General features: G+C 44.2%; 1 protein-coding gene and 1 long non-coding RNA gene across 3 annotated transcripts in view; one reads left to right on the forward strand and one right to left on the reverse strand.

Moving 5' to 3' along the window:
- The window catches only part of CTNNA2 (catenin alpha 2), an 826,679-nt gene extending 818,622 nt beyond the window's left edge, over positions 1-8,057 (reverse strand). For both annotated transcript variants that reach the window (XM_075066660.1, XM_075066659.1), the window contains exon 1: positions 7,890-8,057. The gene's annotated coding sequence lies outside the window, so the exon portion shown is untranslated. The remainder of the gene's footprint in view (positions 1-7,889) is intronic.
- An 82-nt stretch (positions 8,058-8,139) lies between these two features.
- LOC142046907 (uncharacterized) lies at positions 8,140-14,252 on the forward strand. Its single transcript, XR_012656006.1, has 3 exons — positions 8,140-8,244; positions 10,902-11,001; positions 12,500-14,252. It is a non-coding gene; the product is annotated as an uncharacterized LOC142046907 (long non-coding RNA).
- The last annotated feature ends 2,506 nt before the right edge of the window (positions 14,253-16,758 follow it).

A 16,758-nucleotide genomic window follows, 5' to 3' on the forward strand; every position in this document is an offset into this window, starting at 1 on the left:
TAAGTCAGGCACCCAAGCTTCCCATACAATGCACAGGGAGAGTTAGGCACCTAAAAAAGAGTGTCACAGAAGCTAGTATGCTGAGTGGGGAGATGCCTAAGCTAGCCAGTAGGAAATGTTGAAGAGAGGAGAAATGCCTTAGGTTCCACCTCTTAAAGGGAGTTAGGCACCTAATTCCTGGCCCAAAGGAGGCAATTCCCTCCATTCAGGATTCACAGCCTAAGACAGGTTAGTCTTTTCTTGCCAAAAAACAAGGAGGAAGATGTAGCACAGCTAACACTCCCCCTCACCCACCTTGTACTCAATGGTTAGCGCTCTTAAGACAGATGTGACAGATCCAGATTCAAATCCCCACTTTGCCTGATTCAGAGCACTGACCTGAACCCAGGTCTCCCATATCACAAGTGAGTGGCCTATATAGAGTTATGCTTACTGTCTGGCCCAATGATTATTTAAGCAGAACAGCTTCAAAAGGAAACACTGAGAGAGGTCTGTCTCAAAATACCCTCAGATAGCCCATTGGTTATAGCACTCACCTGGGAGGAAGGAGACCTGAGTTCAATTAGCTACTCCAAATTAGGAAGAGTGGGGATTTGAACATGATTCGTTCATATCCTGACAAGTGCTGTAAATACTGGGCTAACAGATATAAAGGAGGCAGCAGCACCTCCTCTTTGCTCTCTTTTGTGTAGGTTACGGATGATCAGAGCATGACTAGTGGATTGGGCTCTGCAGACTAGACAGGCAGGGAAACGTAGTTTGAGATGCCTCCCTGGGTCAAGTAATGAGTTAGGCACTGAACTGCTCAACAGTGTCAGGGCTTAGGTGGTTTTGCACATACTTAGAAGAAATGTAGGTGCCTACAAGGTCTGGCAGCTGCTGAGCAATGGTTCTGTGAATGCCAGTGACACCTACAGTGGCCATTAGGAGCCAAAATCCTCTTTGTGAATCTAGCCCTAAGTGTCAACATTGGCCCCAATCCTGTAATTCTCTATGTGGAGGCGGGCACCCATATGGAGCCCTGCTGATTCTTCTGGGCTCTATATGGGCATAGCTGTGAGCCCATAAACAAAGAATTGCAGAGTTGGGGCCATTGTTAATAATGGACAACTCAACACAGCACAAACTTGATAATTTAAAGCAGAACAAGAGGTTGTTCAGCAAACACTCAAGGGTGAAAAATATTTAATCACAGGAAACACTGTCTGTGTTGCACAATTATTTATATAATTTGTAAGATTACAAGATATGTGGACTCAGAAGTCCTAGACCAACATTAAAATAAAAAGAACATCTGTCATAAACAGATAAGAGTTAATAGAACAGAACTACTTCATATCTCTTTTGCCCGTGAAGGGTTAACAAGATCAGTGAGCCTAGCTGTCACCTGACCAGAGGACCAATCAGGGGAAAGAATATTTTCAAATCTTGAGGGAGGAAAGTTTTTGGGTGTGCTGTTAGTTTTTGGTTGTTGTTCACTCTAGGGGCTCAGAGGGACCAGATGTGCAACCAGGTTTCTCTCCAATCTCCCTGATACAGGCTCTTATAAATTCAGAATAGTGAGTACTAGATAGATAAGGCGAGTTAGACTTATGTTTGTTTTCTTTATTTGCAAATGTGTATTTGGCTGGAAGGAGTTCAAATGTGCATGTGGCTGGAAGGAGTTCAAATTTGTATTTTGCTGAAAGGATTTTAATTTGTACTTGTATGCTTAGGTTGGGAGGGTGTTCCCAGTGTCTATAGCTGAAAGACCCTGTACCTATTCCATTTTAAATTTACAAAGATAATTTTTACTGTTTTTCTCTCTTTAATTAAAAGTTTCTTGTTTAAGAACCTGATTGTTTTTTTATTCTGGTGGTGAGACCCCAGGGACGGGGTCTGGATTCACCAGGGAATTGGGTGGGAAGAAAGGAAAGGGGGAGAGAAAGGCTAATTCTCTCTCTGTGTTAGGATTACTGTCTCTCTCAGGAGAGTCTGGGAGGGGGAGAGAGAAGAGGGGGAAGGTGCATTTTTCCTCTCTGTTTAGGTTCAAGGAGTTTGAATCAAAGTGATTCTTCCAGGATAACCCAGGGGAGGGAAGCCTGGGAGAGGCATCGGTGGGGAAAGGTTTTACTTTCCTTGCGGTAAGATCCAGAGGGTCTGGGTCTGGGGTTCCCGGGCAAGGTCTTTGGGGATCAGAGTGTACCAGGCAATGAAATTCCTGGTTGGTAGCAGCGCTACAGGTTCTAAGCTGGTAATCAAGCTTAGAGGAATTCATGCTGGTACCCCATCTTTTGGACGCTAAGGTTCAGAGTGGGGAATTATACCATGACAACATCTTATCCTAACTGAAACAGCAAATACCAAAATCTCTTTTCCAGAAGCAACCAAGCATAAAAAAACCCTCATCAGATAAATATGTCTCCTCAAACTATTCAAGCAAGTTAGAACTGCAAATATTTTTTGTACTTCTTCTCAATAGGTTTTATTGCATTCATACTTGTTAATATGATTCCTTTGGAAAGGGCACAATTACTACTACTGTAATTTAACAATATTTTCTTCTTGATTGAACTGTTAATATCAAGCTCTTGGAATTGCTTCAACCATGACTTGTCACTTGCTACTAATTTCATATCTAGTTATAACAAACATTCTACAAGAAAAATACCTAATGATGTAACAGAAAAACCTTATCAGATGCTACTAACATCTTAATAACAAAAAGAAAAAAATTAAAAGATGTATCTGTACATATACCATATGTATGTGATTCTAACTGGAAAGTTACATATTAAAGACATTTTCCTTTTGGTCTTTTCTGTTTTGATACATTAAGCTCTCTAGTCAAGTCATTTTCTCAGAGTGATAAGCAAGAATGGTAAAAGCTATCACATGATGGATTCAGCTTCACTCAGGCCCTGAATGAGAAAGTGTTGTCAATGGTCCATTTTTTTAGGAGAAGCACTGAAATTGAGAGGTTTAACGGTCTCCTTATGTGCTGAAGGGACATTAATGTAAATTGATATGTATTTCCCTACACACAGATTCAATACAATATAGAAAAGATGGCTTACTAGTAAACAATAAGGTGTTTTAAGTATTTTAAAAAATAAAGTCAATTATTTATTAATATCATAGACAACTTAATAATTTCAGGTAATATTTTCAGAAGTGCTTGAGACTTAGAAGCCTAAGTCCCATTTTCAAAAATGACTGAGGCATGTCAGAGTTTAAGTTTCGTTAAAAGGGACAGCCTCTAAGTCACCTGAAAATGATATCTTTCATTTATAAAGTGTCTCCCATCACATCTTCAAATGCATGCTAAGCCTTTTGCAGCATATAAACACGATTAAGAAACCCAAATATAAAGACAAAGACAAGAGGGAAGGAGAGAACAGAGGTTATACCTAACAATCATTCCAACCCCGTTTACAATAGCACCTACAATATCTATTAGTTAATACTTATAAAACACTTAGAATATGCAAAGCACTACATAACTGCCAACTATTATTTTTTCCTACCTCTCAAACAAAAACCAGGTGATGTAATCTTACTGAATATTTTATGGGATTCAATCTTACTCAAAGTGATCAGTTCTCAATAAATCTTGAAAAATTGGTCCAATCTCTGTAACAATGCTGAAATTGGAGGAGGAGGAGGAGGGGGCTGCATGAAGGGATGTTTGGATATTTCCTTCTTTCAACGATCCAACCAGTGGACCAAATTCAGTGATGAATCCTGGTCATATGCCACCTGAGGCACATTGAGCGTACACTAAGAACAGCAGTGCAGGGGAAAATGTGACTGGTAATTATACAGCTGGTCAAAAATTTTCAAACAGAAATCAACACATTTCTTTGAAATGTTACAAAAAGCTTTGAAGCATTTCATGTTGATAATATAACAGAAAAGTCTAAACACAGCGCTTCTACAAGGTTGTTCAATAGTTCTAAAATAATTTGGGGGGGAATTTCCATTGTTAAAGAAATCTGAAAATTTCAACTTTTCATTCCGATTTGGGACAAAAAGAAATTTTAAATGAGGGTCTTTCCTGTGGAATGGAAGTTCTAAGTTTCAACCAGCTGTACAGATAAAAGTTGTCAGCTGCAGTTCAGTTTCCTAGAGTAGTTGGATTTTAATGGTTTAACCCTGTCCTCAACCTATCTATTTATTCCAGAGTTTACCAGAATGCCTCACGTACAATTAAATGAGAGAGTTATTGGAGAAAAATCTGTAAGACATCTTGTATCAGAAGAAACCTGTGTTTTATAATTAATTCACCAACTGACTCACATTATGAACTTGAATAAATCACTCAACTGATTTGTGTTGTAGTTTCCTGTTCTGCAAGACTGATACAAGACCTGCTCATATTTGTGAAGCACTTTGAGCCCCCATGACAAGATATTCAATACAAGCATAAAGTACCGTTTTGATTTTTAAAAGAATTCTTGATGGCACAGTGACAAAAATGTATAACAAAATAAATTCCATAACCAGAACTATTTAGGAAACAGTGAAGTATCCCACTTGAATAATCATTGTTAGCTGTCCCTCATCATTCATTTTTTTAAAAAACTTGTGCTATGGCTTAATTAATATTTCATGTTTGAGTATCACACACATTTTCTACAACGTGGCAACAAACATTGCTACATTCTCTAGTAAGGAGGCAAAATACTTCAAATATTGTGAAAACCAAATAAAACGGCACTATTTTTAAAAAATAAGGAATTATAATACAGTTGTTGTCACCACAGATGTTCTGGAACAATTAAGTTAGCTGTCAATTCCATTTTGTTAATGAGCCAAGCCTTTCTTTCTCTTCTTAGTAGAATCACGTCTTAATCACATTTTCTGCAATGGTGTGGAAAACAGTTTTATCCCATCTATACTAGCAGTTAAATCATGTCCAACAGCGTTCAAGGGTACCCTTTACTAACAACTTTTATCAGCAAGAGGTAATTTTCTGGTGTAGATAAAGGCAATAGAGTCTCATAGCCAGGGTTTTTGGTGCTTTGCTTTAGAAAGCAAACACCACAAAGGAATTGGTGATTTGGGCAACCTTCAGTTTCAGTAAAGCCCTAGTGTAGTGAAAGTACCCTAGTGAAGTTCTATCAAAGGTTTGTGTCTGAGCAATTGCCAAATAATTAAGGCACACACATAGATAAGTACTGAAAAAAAAGTTTATTTTGGCTAATGACTATAGGCAGTGGTAATTGCTGACATTTATTGTATATCTTTATTTATACCTTATAATTGAAGAACACATACCTTAAATGACTTTAGTCATCAAGCTGAACACTTAACTAGTCTATATAAACATGTGTTTATCACTGTTACCCTTATTCTTCCTCACTCAATCATTTATTTTGTCACATCCTCTTGTATCTTCTTTTACATCAGATTGCAAGCTCTTTGGGAGAAGAACTGTCTTCCTCTATGTCTGTACAGAGCCAGTACAATAGACCCCCAAACCTGATTAGGTTCCACACTGCTACTATAATACAAATAATTTTATATTAGTTTAATATTGGCATTCTTTGTTAACATTACTTACTGTATTTATTGTTTCTATCCTTTGTTTTGGGTTATGAATCCTAGCATAAATAGAGCTCCTCTGTTTTGTTATGCTTTTTGAGGGCTGTTTGTAAACAAAGGGTACAAAAAAGGAATAAATAGCTTACACTTCTTTAGACAACTTTTGAGAGTCCACTCTGCCCTGAAAACTAACGAACTGAGTGGCCGGGCAAGTGTAGAGAGAAAATTTCCCCAAACCCACAGATACAGACAGTGTACAGTACCTATAGAAGGCGGTCATGACAAACACTATTTGGCACAGAAAATAATTAAGTAACTCTAGTAATTAAGTGGCTCTGTGGCATTTCAGCAGTACCCACACATTTTCAGTGTTAACATGACATAAGAAACCTCCAAAACATACATAAATTAACGTTGTAATTCCACCTCTGAGTTCCAGTGATATTGACAAGGTAGTAGAGCTGCACTCTTGTAGCTTATGTTGTCACCAGAACCCATTAATGGAATTACAGTCTTATGTACAGTTGGGAGTACATTATTCCTCAAACAATCCCTAAATACTGTTACATGACTGACTGCAACATTTCTTCTACCAAACTCAATGCTTGTGCACCTTTAGGAGGAATTCCGTTAATCTCTATGATTTTTTATGCTCCTAATTGGGGGACAGGGTGGAGGGAGAGAAGAGAGCTACAAAACTGTAACATTAACCATGAAATTTGAAATGAAAAATCAAATACATTTTAATAGTTAGCTACAGAGCCAATAAAGTCTGTTGATTTCATTAGGAATATCACTAGATTTAAGTCTATTCCTTAATTATTCACCCTCCGCTCCAAAATACACAACTATATTTGCAGTAATCTTGACAAGTTAACAATCTTAATGTTCCCAAGGAATATATGCCAAAACATGGTAGAGTGTGAAGGGATTTACATTCCTTTGACTGATAAGAGTTTTGCATTGCTAGCTATAGTATCTTTTTATCTCCAAAATAACAGGAATGCTGGAACATATTCATCCTGACAAAGAATAAATAAACTTCTTATAGCTCAATAAATGGATGTTTGAAAAAGAACAGGAAAAAATAAAATTGCCTGGAATACAGTACCTATCTCATAAATGCTTTTCATATCATTGTATTGAAGCTGAAGACAGAAAAGGCAGCATTCACATAAAGCATTTCTTAAAAATGCCTGCCCAACACCTTAAAAAGAAACAAGAATTTTACACCCCCAATGTGTCATGAGATAATATAACCCACCCACCCATGAGAAGCAGGTGCATGCTACATATTCCCCTTGTAAGTTTCTTTTAAACACCCTCTCTGTTTTGCATAACAACATTTTAAAAACATGTTCACTGTGCACACAACAAAACACAGCCCTTCGAAGAAGCAAACAAAGCAACAAAAATCACACCTCTATGTACCAAGTACCCTTGTTTATACACCCCATGTTTTGCAGAATCGGCTCCTAATCCAAAACCACGCTATGTCCCGTAGCATAAAACACTTTGTCTGTCACTTCCCACCCCTGATTATTCAAAGCTCATTCATCTGAATGTTTTTGATGTCCCCAGAACATTGTGGATAAAAACAAGGTTCCACTGCACATATTAAAAACTTTAGTTCTTTGCCCCTCATCAAACGCTTTGACAGGACTAAGGACCTTCCAGGCAGGATTCCAAATCAAATATTAAGCGGGTGGTTTGAAATGTATTACAAATTGGAAGAGGCCTAAATGGAAAAGGTGTAAAAAGCTGCTTTCTCCACGCTAGCCTCCCCCCTCCCCTTTCCTGGTGGCTTCTTACTGAGACAATCAGAGCAACAGAGAAAGGCTGTAAATTAGAGACACAGAGTGGATGGCTAAAAAGCCCTCTGGTGCCTGAAGAAAGGGAAATTTTAAAAATAAATAAAGAGAGAGACAGAAAATGAAAAGAATAGGGAGCTAGAATCACCTCCAAGGGATGGCAGGGGAGAAAAGAAAGGACCCAAGCCACCTCTGACCCTTTTCCTTCCCTTCCTAAACATAATCCTCCGCTTCCCACCATACACACTGCCCAAAATGACCATGAATTCAAGTCCATCCTTGAAAGAAAGGGGAAGGATTATCTCTGCCTGTGCCTGTCTGATTCTCTCTCCCTCTGGGCGAGCACTACGACTGCATTAAAAATAGAGCGAGAATTGTGCTTCTTTCTGGTGGGTGTCAAACGTGGCCGCGGGGAGAAGGAGCCTGGGTGGGAGGGGAAGGGGAGAAGAAAGGGAAGGCGGAGGAAGGACGCAGGGCTAAGGAAAAGGGGGATGAAGGGAAGGAGCCCGGGGATGGGAGAAGGAAAGGGAGGATGCTTTGCCCTGGCCTCACCTCAGCTCGGTGGGTGGGGACGGGCGAGCCCCTCGCCTCCTGCTCCTCCCCAGCAGCCGCGATGGTCACTAACGGGCCGGGGGTGCGGTGCGGCTCCCTTCACACAGCGCCGGGTCCCCGCCTCCTGCTGCCCGAGCCGCGCTCGCTGGGCTCTGAGGGAGCCGCCGCCGCCGCTAGACTCCGAGCAGCCGCCACTAGGGGAGGCGGGAGCGCGCCTGCGCCGCCGCCCGGGCTGGGGGACGGGAGAAGGCAGCGGGGCCGCTGGCGGCTCCAGTGCCCGGGGAGGGGGAGTCCGGTTCCAGCCCGGCTACCTGAGAGCGGCGCGGGGCTTGGGCCGCCTCAGTGCGCAGGTGCGGTGAGCATGGAAACCGCGTTACCAAGGGGCGGACGCGGGGGGCCGCAACACAGCGGCGGGGACACGGGGCCGAGGGGCAGCCTGGGGCGGGCAGTAGCTGGGCAAGGGGGCAGGGCCCGCTGCTGGGCACGGGGGCCGCGGCACAGGGCAGAGCCGAGCCCGCTGCTGGGCACGGGGGCCGCGGCACAGGGCAGGGCCGGTGTCACCGGCTCCTGGGCACGGGGGTCACGTTGCGGAGCAGCAGCTGGGCAGGGGGGGTGCGGCACAGGGCAGGGCCCGCTCCTGGGTTGGCACAGGGGGTCACAGCGCAGGGCAGGGCCCGCTCCCGGGTGGGCACGGGGGGGGTCACAGCGCAGGGCAGAGCCAGCAGCTGGGCACAGGGGTGGGGCAGGGCAGGGCCAACTGCTGGAAATGGGATGCAAGGCACAATGTGGGACAGGGCTGGCTACTGGGCATGGGGGGTGCAGTGCAGAGCCAGCAGCTGGACACAGAGGGAGCCCAGTGCAGGGCAAGCAGCTGGACGTGTGGTGGGGGAGGACAAGCCAGGGCCAGTAGCTGGGTACGGAGGGCACAGTGCATGAAAGCAGCCGGACACGGGAGGAGCAGTGTGAGGCAGGGTTGGCAGCTGGGCACCGGGGAGCACTGTGGTGCAGGGCCAGGTACAGGGCAAAGGGGCATTGTGCAGGGCAGGGGTACGGCCAGCAATTGGACAGTGTGGGGCAGAGACTGCAGGAGCTGGACATGGGGGGTTGGGGGCAGTGTAGGCCAAGGTCAGAAGCTAAGCATGGAGGAAGCCTAGTGCGGGGCAGGGCCAGCCACTGGGGGAGGAGGGGCACGGGGGGCACAGTGTCAGGTGTGGCCAGAAGCAGGGCATGAGGGAACAGGGTGGGACAGGGGCAGTAGCTGTGCAGGAGGCACAGTGCCAGGCAAGGGCAGTAGTTAGGCACAGTGCTGGACAAGGACAATATGGAGTACAGAGCTTGGACAGCAAGGGAGATGGGGTTCGTGGTTCAGGGCAATGCGGTGAGCACAGGACTAAGGCCAGGTCTACACTGCGACTTTAAATCGGTTTAATGGCCGATATACCGATTTAACGCTGTATCCGTTCACATGACGTCGTCATTAATATCGAGTTAAACGGCTCCTTAAATCGATTTCGGAACTCCTCCCAAACGAGAGGAGTAGCGCTAAATTCGATAGCGATAACTCGGATTAGGGTTCGTGTGGACGGAAATCGACGTTATTGGCCTCCGGGCGGCATCCCAGAGTGCAGCACTGACCGCTCTGGACAGCAATCTGAACTCGGATGCAGCGGGCAGGTAAACAGGAAAAGCCCCGCGAACTTTTGAATTACATTTCCTGCTTGCCCAGCGTGGAGCTCTGATCAGCACGGCTGGCGATGCAGTTTGAAATCGAAAAAGAGCTCCAGCATAGACCGTACGGGAGATACTAGGTCTGATCGCTGTATGGGGAGACAAATCTGTTGTATCCAGCTCCGTTACAGAACACGAAATGCCAAAGCGTTTGAATAAAAAACTCCAGGATACACAGCGCTGCGTGACAAGCGTAACGGGAAGCCAGAGACTCAAATGGACGCTCATGAAGGGAGGGAGGGGGTACTGAGGACTCCAGCTATCCCACAGTCCACAGCAGTCTCTGAAAATTATTTGCATTCTTGGCTGAGCTCCCAATGTCTGTAGGTTCAAACACAGTGTCTGGCGTGGTTCAGGGAACAGCTCCTCAGTTTATTTCCCCCCACCACCACGTGAAAAAAAAAAGGGAAAGATTGCTGTGCTATGGCGTTTGCTCAATGCACTCCGCGAAAAAGGCGCCAAAGGGTTGTCTGCTGCCTTCACAAAGGGAGGGGTGAGGCTGTACCCAGCACCACCCGGGGCAGTGTTTTCTGCCCCATCAGGCACTGTGCTCTCAACACGGAAGTGGGAACTATGGGATAGCTGAGGAACAGCTACCCACAGTGCACCGCTCCTGAAATCGATGGTAGCTTTGGACCATGGACGCAAACAATCGATTTCAGGATCCCACTGTGGACGCGCTAAACCGATTTTATTAGATCTGTTTTGTAATATCGGTTTAAGCTAATTCGAAATAATCGTGCAGTGTAGACGTACCCTAAGGCATTAACAGCCGGCCACAGGATGGGACTCAAGTACAGGGTCTGGATAGCAGTGGGCAGGGTTACCATGGGAATGGAAAAGGTAGCAGCAGGCACAGAGCAAGGAAGACAGGAGTGCTGATGGGGCAGAGTATAGCCCTGGACGATATGAGGTGCAGGACTCCATGGTCAAGGGTGGATCGTGCCAGTCTGACACAGAGAGAGCCACAGATTGCATGAGGCAATCACCTTAGCATATGGATAGGCTGTCTCATTTATTCAGATTTTGGTCTTATACACACACCTAGGATGCCCAGATGGTATGGGGCATAGCAAATGGTAGCAGGCATAGGAAAGATATAAAGAGCAGTCATCTTCCTGGGGTTTAATTATGTGTATGTAAATTAAGCCCACCTTTCAAGATCCCGTAAGTTTTAAGTATAGTAATGGGAGAGGCCAGGAGACCAACACCCAAAAATAAGGCAACTTGTTACTAATGTGTTGTTGATGATTTAATTTGCTGAAATGACACCCCACTTTGCAGGACCCAAGAGCCAGGCTCCAGTCTGAGTCTAAAAATCTGCACAGCAATGAAACAGCCCTGCATCCCTAGCCTGAGTTGGCTCAGCAGGGACCAGCTCCAGGTTTTTCTTTGCTGTGTAGACATACTCTCTGTGTCTTCTAGCCTAGGAGCAGTTTGTCTGTCTTATGTGACGTGACTTGTACAACTCTAGAATTCAAGTCTTACGTATCTCTGCCAAATCCCCACAAGCCCCATTCAGACCTTTCTGCCCTGGTCTTATTCCATGACACTTCCTCACATCTTCAGTTTCAGCAGTGATGCCAGACTCACCACACTACTTGGTCCTTACAGATGGAACACCTTTCCTGAGCTGGTTCACAAGACTATATTTCTCTGTAAACGACACCCACTTGTGGCGTGGGGTGACCCTGCAGGTACCTTCCTCAGTTTCCCCAGAATAATGTGGTCACAGTCAGTCTTTAAAATAATATTCTCCTTCTCCTGGGGTCTAATTCAGTATCATTCATCTCCTACAAAGACTCCTTTCTCCCCACCCCTCAGGTTTAAAAGTCCTCCACTTGGGACTGTGGCTTTAAAGTTCTGGCCTTCCTGAGCTGTGAGTCACCCTTGAAGGCTAGGGTCTCACAGTCCTTCCTTCCTGGGGCTCTGTGCAGCAAGTCAGACCCCTCAGATCCAGGCATGGACCAAGTTAGTCACATGACCAAAATCATTTTCCCACCTAGGGAGGCAAATTAGGCCAGCTACCCTGTGTAACTCTCCATATCTACATCTCTCTTGGAGACCCATCCCCAGCATGATGCCAACATGAAACTAGCTAATTATATCAAAACACAAGAGAGTCTACCTTGGTTTTTAATGCATGCAGAATGACATGCTGAGTTCAAGTTTAATACTTATGAGTGTAGTCTCTTCATCCTCATTTGCTTTGTTATTCTCCTCATTCCATCTCCTTCAGTCTCATTCTACAAATTCTATCCAGCTATTGTCATTCACTCTCTCTCTCAATCCAGCTTCTATTCTTATTCACTCCATCTCAGACATTCACTCACTCTTTTCACACTCTCTCCTTCTTCCCTTCTTCCCTGTCTCACATTCTCTCTGTCCATCTCTCTCTCTCTTCACCATTATTCCTCCTCCTCACCCAAATCAATAACTGCTGTCTCTGTCTCCTCCTCTCAGCCATATACTACTGTTATCTCCCCATCCAAAAATCATGCAGTGCCTTCAACCCCCAAATCAATGGCTTCTGCTCCTCAGGCCAAGATGGGCCCTGCTGCTGCTGCTCACTTGGGCAGCAAGAGGCCCTCAGCTTGGGAGGTAGGTAAGGATATCTAGATTTTCATCTCCGCCTTTCTTTTTTCAGGTTTAGGAAGTGGGAGGGTCTGCAGAGGTCTTCACTCGCCTTCAGCCACAGGGGATGGTCACAAGGATCTTCAGTCTCTTCCCACTATTCAGGGCTCAGGAAAAGGGGGTTGTTTCCAGTCTTCTCTTCCTCCCATTCCCAGGCCTGAGGAGATAGTCCTGAGGTCTTCAGTTTCCTTATTCCCAAGTCTGGGAAGGGAAGCTAAGTAGGAATCTTAATTCTGACTTCCCCCTAGCCAAGAGCAGCAGAAGTGACCATGGAAGAGGCAGCAGGAGGGAGAACTCAGAGCCCACTTGCCAAGAGTCAGTACCAGGAGGAAATGGGAGATCTTGGAGGCAGATGCCATCCTAGGTAAGAAGTTCTGCACACACCATGCCCATGAGCTCTGCAGCTTATGGGGAATCTTGTTCTACATCTGTTAAGGCTGACTTCCCACTCTGGCACTTTGAGTGCAGAATATGGGCACTTGCAAGGATTCTAAAAATTAATACTGGCTACTCTGTGCTTGTCTTAAACTCCCAAGGTACAGCTTTTCTCTGAGCTTGGATGGGTAGATGCTACCACCACCCAAGTGCAAAAACCCCTTTGAGAACCCAGGAAGGTGCACTTGGGAATTCCTTCCTGTGGAGTACCTTCAAGCCCTTCCACACTCCTTCCAGGGAAGAGCTGAGAAAGAAGACAAAGGAAATCAGCTGTTGCCACCAGCTAATTAAACAACATGTGCACAAACCTCTTAGGACCCAAAATTCAACCCTGTTCTTAAAAAAAGGTAAATTTTATTAAAAACAAAAAGAAAGAAAATATATTGAAAACTCAGGCTATTGCTAGATTTAAAAACCCACTTACAAAAATTCATCAAGAATGACCTTCTTGAAGTCCAGCTTAAAGGTTACAAGCAAAACAAAAGCATTTGGGGTTAGCACAGAGGAGTCCACAAGCCCAGGCACCAACTTCTGCTGGCGCTGGTGGGTGCTCGACCGCCCCGCCCCGCCCCCATTCCAACCCCTTCCCCTAAGTACTCACCCAATTCTTCCCCCTCTCTGCCCCTACTTCAACCCCTTCCCCAAATCCCCACCCCAGCCCTGCCTCGTCCCCTGAGTGCCCCGCATCCCTGCTCCTCCCCGCTCCCTCCCAGAGCTTGTTACACCACAAAACAGCAGTTTCACAGCAGCAGGCACTGGGAGGAGAAGCTGGGATGCGATGCACTCAGGAGGAGGCGGAGGTGAGGTGAGTTGGGGCAAGGGAGGTGGGGTGGGGAGATTGGCTGCCGGTGAGTGCAGAGTACCCACCAATTTTTCCCCATGGGTGCTCCAGCCCCAGACAAATACATAGCTGGAATCAGTCTGACTCACCTGTCTGTCAGTATTTTTAAATAGATATCAGCATTATAATAATATGTTTAGTCTTTATTGAATGCTTGTGAGTTGCTGCATGCATTAATCTCATTTATAACATCAGTATCCCTTACTGTAAGGTGTGGTTTGAGTGGTTGCGTTGTGAGCCTCTGTGCCTGTGTAAATCGTCAGACAGAAGAGAGATACATTAATTAGTGTGAAGGGATGATAATCAACAGAAGGCATTACGTCCTTCCAAACAGGTAAGGTCCATCAACACCAGACAGTCTACTGTGGGATGTTGTAGTTCTGCTCTCCTCCCCTCCAACCCCAAAGATGAATCATGCAAGTGGATTCCTCCCATCTGCTAAGTTTGCAGTTCGGAGCACATGGCAGGAGTGGGATAAGAACCTCAAACAAAAAGAACTAAAGAGTTCTTTGCTGCTTGCATTCTGGGTGGCAAGAGATATCCAGCCGTTTAGACTAGGTTAGCTGTAAAGAATATATAGAACTTGTTGGTTGTAGAAACTTCTATTACCTTTTCAAACTTAATATTGTAACTCATTTGTGCATCTATGTTTCCATGCTTTAACCTTGTAAATAACTCTCTTGTTTTCTTTTCCTATTTAATAAACCTTCATACAGTTTATTATATGATTGGCTATAAATGTTGTCTTTTGTGTGAAAGCTAAAGTGCAATTGACCTGGGATAAGTTACTGGTCCTTTGGAACTGGGAATAACCTGATATTTGCCATGATTCTTGGTCTAAGGGACCATCTTTCACAAAGGTGCACTCACTGGGGTGGCAGCATAGAGAATATCCACAGGGACTGCATGTGGTACCATGTTAAGGCTGTTACAGTGCCTGAGGAGTTTACTCTTGATAATTGGTTGGTGACATCTAAGTTTAGAACTCCCAACCAATTTGGGATTTGTGCCCTGCTTCCTAACAGTCTGCCCTGAGGGTGGCACTCACGTTCTTGAGTCACTGTAGGCAGCATTACAACAGCTTTGTTGATGTTCTCCGTCATGAATGGATGCTTTGGGCTGTGAGGTTGGCCTGTTGCTCTGAACCCAAGCTCACCTCCCTGTTCTTCACTGGAGTTTCTCAGGCCAGCAGAGCTGATGGGCATGTCATATCACTGTGCTGGTGCCATGCAGTGCAGCTGATTTCAGAATCAGGTGAAAAGCCAAGAGAAATAGAGAGACCAGGAGAAAAATAGGGGGTAGAAAGGAGAACATGAGGGAAGAAAAAACTGAACAAGTTCTCACAGGTATCAAGTTTGGGTCCTCGCTGATGCAGTGATGATGATCAAGTGTCCCAACTGGAGTATCAAGTTCTGGTGTCACAGCAACAATCCTTCCACTGTAGCCACGGTGGTGATGATAAAAATTCCTTTCTTCCCCACCCATGTCTCTTTCTAAGTACCCCAAAAAGGCAATGAGTGAAATAATCTATCCTCTCATTATTTGTCCACCAACTAGGCCTAATTTCTGACACACCAATTTGGGCTCTGCTCTGCTCCATTTGTTTACCAGTCATAATCTTAACACAGTCCTGAAGTGGTATCAATAGACCTTTTCTGTTTAAATTAATTCAGTCTCTGTCTCCTCAGACCTTTTCTTAAACAGTTCTAAAAAATAGATTATTGTGACAATTCATGCAACTTTGGCCCCTTTTCACCAGTTAGGCTAACAATTAACAATGGCCTGCCAGGCCTCGGTTATTACAACACTGCTTTTTCAATGCATGGCATCAAGACTTCTAGGAACTAAGCCAAGGAGGATGGTTATCTGGGCACTGCATCACTGCTAAACTGTGTGCCTGAATGCAATGAAGAAGTGTGAAGACCTGGAAGAGCAGTAGGGACTTTTCCTTGGGTCAGTAAATCACCAGAGGCTGTTTCAAAAATACTATTTGCAATGGAGAAATTTATTTCTCTCCTTTAGGATATTACCTGGTTTGAAACCACTATTATTCCTCCCTCTTCTTTTATCTCTGTTAACTGTTTCATAGAAATTGAAACAATGTTGCCACTGGCTACCAAAAACTGAGATAATTTGCTAAGTATTATTTTGTAACCTAGGAATGGTAGCATTTCTGTTCCTCCAGAGAAAAAACTTGAGAGCAAGTCTTTCAGCCACAAGAAACCAACCGACTGTTACTGTCATTTCCAACTGCCATGGAACTGTCCAGTACCACATTCTGTTCCTTGCATTAAAGAAGCATCATCTCACTCTTCATGCTGTTTGATTACCACAGGTGAGGAAAAAATCATTGTACTGTACCTAGGTGAAATGCACTTTTTTTTTTTTAACACAATACATAATTAACCTGTGGAACTCAGTGGCACAAGAAAATCATTGATTCCAACAGTTTATCAGAATTAAACATTTGTAAGGAAAATGAGAACATTCACAGTTACATTAGGTTAAAAATGGTTAGACACTCACATGTTTCAGGGCATAAGCCATCTACTGCTGGGAATTAGGAGGAAGCATCCCCTGGGGGCAAGTTAATGCATTACACAGATTCTTGCAATTCTCATTGTAAGTGACAGAGTATTGACTAAATAGATGATTTGTCTGACCAGGTATGGCAATTCATATGTTCTGAAACGTGGTTCCATCAGGACCATAACAGTATTTTAAACATAGCACCAAATTTAAACAATTTGGGAACATGTTTAAAACGAACTTAAATCCTGTCTTGGCAACAAGGTGAAACTGTTTCAGCCATTTAGGGGAATTCCTGTGTTGTATTGTGGTCCCTCAGCAAGGTAAACCTGTAGCGCAGAATTTTAACTTATTTAAAAAATAGTATTTTGTTCATTTTACATATGAAATTTCTTTTTTAATTTGATGTTGGCAGATCAATTACTGTGTTCTCCTCTTCTAGCAAGTTACTAAATATAAATGTTGACCATCCTGCTGCCTCATGCACTGCCCAGCCTGTTGCACTGTATGCTTCATTCAAGGGCCATTTGGAAATAATAGTATGGGATGACGTAATTAAAAATTGCAGCATAAGGGGCAAAATTAAGGTTGCCTGTATAGTGTTAACTTTGGTGTTTCCTGACTTTTGAGTGCTTACCTGTATAACTTTCATGTTCTTTGTATATATTTTGAAATAAATTTCCTTCTCTTCCCATTCCACCC

The sequence above is a fragment of the Chelonoidis abingdonii genome, chromosome 5, assembly GCF_003597395.2.
Source record: "Chelonoidis abingdonii isolate Lonesome George chromosome 5, CheloAbing_2.0, whole genome shotgun sequence".
Taxonomy (NCBI): Eukaryota; Metazoa; Chordata; order Testudines; family Testudinidae; genus Chelonoidis; species Chelonoidis abingdonii.